Here is a 4,790-nt window from a genome sequence, read left to right as displayed (position 1 = left end):
TACATACAGAGAAAGTACTGCTACAGCTATCAGTCAGTTTGAGTATTAGTGCTCTAGACAACTAATAACTTGCTTGGTTAGGAAACTAGCCAGTCTTTGGAGTTTTTGGTGCAAGGGGAAATAAGTGGAAATCACTGCAGAGTGCTTCTAGGACCATACCATCAACTAACTGTTTGGAGCATTGATTCAGAACACTATGAGTTGTTTTGCTATGATGCAAATAAGTTTCAGGCTGACTAGTAAGCTCTCACAAGGGCACAATAAAATCAATACATCTTTGCCTTCAGCAAAAGAACTAACTGCGCTTTATATTTCATGCTTCATTAGATGAAGGAAATGGGTGTGCCATAGCTCCCACTCAAGCAATTTTATCTGGCTGGTAATGGCCTCATCTAATTCTAATCACGGTACTTTGCTCGCAATTTCACTTGTAAAGGCATGATGATGCCATGAATATTTTATATAGAAAACTATTGTGCTGCTGTTTTTTCTGATCTACATGGATGGGTTTAGGATCTCTGCTAAGCTGCCTATAAATGGAATATTTGAAAACACACATTATTTTCTCCATATTAGTGACTTTGCACTATCTACACTCACATTCCATTACTTTGCAAATTATTTTGATGATGATGATGATGATGATGATGATGATGATCATCATCATCATCATCATCATCATCATCACTGATTTGCCAGGGAGAGGTGCTTGTGGTATTTTATACTCAGGTGCAAAAATAACTTGGCTAGCCATGAATATAATACATTTTGACTGGTGGGTGTTTATTGGACATCCTTTCCGGCTTTATATCATGCAGCAAAACATATTTTTGCCCCCCTTGTTCTACATTGTTGAGCATTGTGGTTTGCAAAAATGCCTTCCATTGTCTGACATCAGAAGTGCAACAAACATTTGGCATTCATGTTGAAGACAACACTAATGACAGGAACCAAAAATAAGAAAGGAAAAGAAAGGCCTTCATGTCTTCATAAAAACTTGTGTGGATCTCTCTTTTGAAAGCCATAAACGGACAATGTATTCTGTACTTTGCATTGACTGGAGACATAATGAAGGAAAGAAACAAAACAGTAAACAAAAACTGGCTTTCAGTATGGACAATTCAGTGTTTGCATTCACAAGCTCCAACATGATAAAGGCTTTACCGAGCTAGTTCTTAGATTTCAGATCCTGTACCAACAATACATTTTCTGCAGGATATTTTGGTTTGTTTGTTTTTGCTGCAGTCACTCTTTCCCAGAAGCACTGCTACTGTATTGCTTTGAGATATTTTGCAAGAAAGTAAGGTCTTCCTGAAAGTCAGCAGAGTATAACGCTTTGAGTGTTCAACTAACGACTTCATCACATGAGCCCTGTTCTCACTATAATCACACAAATCAGTGAAAGCACAAACATACCTGTTCTGTGAGTAGCTATCATCACACAGTCACACAACCAGGACGGCTGCTTCTTCTGGACCCCTCCTTAACACTGCTCCCCTATCCTATGCCCTACCTCTTTTGCTGTGTTTTATTTTATTTTTAAGCTTAAAAAAGAACAGTTCTGCAGTTTGGGGAATGCGGTTTAAGTTTTAAAGAAATAAGAGAAGAGAAGAGAAGAGAAGAGAAGAGAAGAGAAGAGGCCAAACAGACAGGCCTAAATAAAGCAGCTTCAGGTCACTTTGGGGGTGTGCTGTTTAAATGCTGCATATGTCCTAAGAGGCCTGAAGCTGCGCCAAAGCCACGCTCCAGTCCTAAGGACTGGAGGGCGGCTTCTGGCCTCTTAAGATGTGTGTGTCATTTAAACAGCATACCTCCAAAGTGACCCGAAGCAGCTTTATTTTGGCCTGTCTGTTCAAGCCCGAAGTTTTTTTTAAAAACCTAAATGAATCAGGCTGCTTGGGAGTAGTGAGGGGAGAGTGGGACAGGAGAAGAAGAGGCTGTGACACAATATGATTGCCAATTTTGCAGCTGCTGTGGCAGCAGTGTTTCCCACTTGAAGACTCATGGGACTGTCCTGCAACTGGGAGCTATTGACAGGTTTTATGAGGTCTTGCTCATACTGGCTGCTCAGTTGCTGCTTCCAGGATAACTGGATGCAAAGGAAGCAGAAATCAAGCAGCTGGTTGAGCAGCAACCAAGTAGCCACTTGCCCTTGCCTGTCTTTGCCTCAAGGCCAGCACAAGTGAGACATTTCTTGGTCACTGCTCGACCATCTGCTCGGTTGCTGCTCCCTTTGCACCTGGTCAGCCTAGGAGCAGCAACTGAATAGTTGGCTGAGCTGCAACCAAGAAGCCTCTTTCCTATGCCAGCCATGCGACAATGACTGGCGTGAGTGAGAGGTTTCTCGGTCATTGCTCATCTGGATGTAAAGGAAACAGCTTCCCTCCAGCAAAGAAGGACTCTCAATCCTTCTTTGTTGGGGTGGAGAGGGGCATAGACAGCTTCCTACTTTGCTCCCCAGAAAGAAAGGACTCTCAGTCTGAAAGAGATGAAGGACTCTTTAGATGAATTGACCCTGGATGCTCCCCACCCTCAGAGATGTGCTTTCCCTACACAGCTTCAGGTTATCTCTCCTCCTCCAACACTGTTTCTACTGCCAGATCTTCTCTTGGCCTGTCTGATGAAACAATGCAGGAGCAACGGCACAGCTCCAGCTTACCAGGCAAGACCTGGCAAAGCTCATAAAGCTTAAGCAGGATCCCAAATTAGAAAACACCTTTTCGCTGCCACTTCTCCCTCATGGCCACAAGCTTTAACTTCTCACACCCACCATAGTCCTAAAGGCTACTGGTTTACCTGTCTTTCTTGCACACCAATACTGTACTTTGATTGAAGCCCCCCCCTGCTGCCCCTTTTTTCTTACCACTCCCCTGGATCTTTCCACTACGTCCAGAGGTTAATGACCTAGATGTCCTGTTTACCTCATCCAAGGGCTGAACATAAGAGTCCAGGATGCAAGTCCCAACAGTACAACAAAGGAGTAAGCAAAGGTGTAGTCAAAGGTCCATTCCAAAGGTCTAGCAACAAGAATCCGGTATCAGGTATCAGAGTTCTCAGCAATGACAAAGCCACGAGGACAGGTTGTCAGCCATGAGAGAGTGAAGCAGCTGGCTCCTGGCATGCCTCAGCTATTCTAAATTAGACTTCTGTTTGGTCTCCATGTCTTCTGAACCTACAGGGGAATTCTGTTCATCTGAGATGGCAGCCTTCAACATGTTCTAAATACAGTGGAATAAGGGAAAAATATGGTTTTTTTACCTTTTATTTCTTTTTCCTCCCCTCTCTCATTATAAATAAGAGACCTAGTGTACACTTCCTCCCATTCTGGGGGCGTACCTCCCATGATATCCCAGGGTTGTTAAATGATCTGTCTCCTTTCCTTCTTCTCCAGCATCTGACATCAAAGATTTATGAACTCTGTAATTTTCCATGGGGCTTTCTATGGTGAGCTTTTCCTCTGCTCCATGAACAGAAATCCAATGTACTCTCTCCCAAGAGGACATCATATCTATTACCCAGTGATGTATTAAAGTCGTTTTCTCCAAGTCTCAAGCTAAGTCTCAAGTCTCTGCCTTCAAGACACAAACTGAGCCTCAAGTCCTTGCAAGATACTTTCAAATCAGGGCCTTGTTCTCACTATGAAATACAATGAACTGCAAATCGGTGTAAATGACCATCGTTCCCATTTGAAATTGTCTCCTGTCGCAATGTGATCAAATCCTGTCCTGATGAAGTGAGTCAAAGGCAAAAAACCCCGTTTTTTCCAGAGAGTAATTTCATAGTGGTTCTTTTCAGACGAATCGATTCTGAAGCGAGTTCAATAGTCAAGTTAACGTTTATTGTACTAGTGGGAATGATAGATCAGAATAAGTGGGAATGACAGATCAGAATTGATCCATTCTGGAAGGGGGGGGACTAATGGCAGAGGGGTGTTCACAATTCCTTCCTATTTTGGAGGTGTCACACACACCCCAATGCATTTGTTGGTGTGACCTTTGTTTTTTTTTAAAATTATATTAATAGGTGAATTTATAGATTGGTTCATTCTATCTATTGGTACCATTCTATCGATTCATTGATTAATTCTATTTTAAAAAAATGCTGCGGAGGAAGAAGGGCTAAGAGCGTGTAAATGCTCCGCCCTCCCTCCGCCCTACTGCACATGCAGGCCGGTGTAAACTGCCAGTCTGTATTCCCCCTTTGTGTCCATTTGGACACACAACTGTTACTTAAAAATGGCTTGGTCGGAAGGGACTTTAAGTTCATCTAGCCAGTAAAGGAATCTGAGCTCCATTTCTAGATTTAGCTTCTGGTGTTCAAAACACATTGTTTATGTAGGGCTGTTTTTTTAAAGACTTCATCAATTTGTTTGTCCTCCTTGTGCAGGGGCCATGCTAAACTTCTCTGTATCATTTCAATTTTAGTACATGTCCTGCTGAAGCAAGCACGTTTATGCAGGTTGCTGGTGATATTGTAGTTTGCTGGTGATGGTGACTCAGCCATTCTTTTTTTCCCCTCCCCTGCAAGTTAGTAGATATGAGGGTATGACTTTCCAAGTTTACTGTTTCGTGTTTTTGCATATAGCAAATTCATGAGTCTTTTTGATGGTTTTTTGTGGACCTTTGTTTGCCTCTTTGGAGCACACCCAGAACTTGAAGAACATTTGATCAATTTCAGGTCAGTACAAGCCTGGTTTTATTTCTATGACTTCCTTGAATAAGAATATCATGTGCTGAATCAACAGATCACTTTTCCACAGGAATAATAACCTTATTCTTCTGTACACAGCC

The 4,790-nt window shown here is 42.3% G+C and overlaps 1 non-coding gene across 1 annotated transcript; it reads right to left on the bottom strand.

Moving 5' to 3' along the window:
* Nucleotides 1-4,341: 4,341 nt before the first annotated feature.
* On the bottom strand, nucleotides 4,342-4,448 carry LOC121932357. Its single transcript, XR_006104329.1, has one exon. It is a non-coding gene; the product is annotated as a U6 spliceosomal RNA (small nuclear RNA).
* Nucleotides 4,449-4,790: the final 342 nt, after the last annotated feature.

Source organism: Sceloporus undulatus, chromosome 5, assembly GCF_019175285.1.
Source record: "Sceloporus undulatus isolate JIND9_A2432 ecotype Alabama chromosome 5, SceUnd_v1.1, whole genome shotgun sequence".
Lineage (NCBI taxonomy): Eukaryota > Metazoa > Chordata > Lepidosauria > Squamata > Phrynosomatidae > Sceloporus > Sceloporus undulatus.
This window is presented reverse-complemented; position numbering and strand designations above follow the sequence as displayed.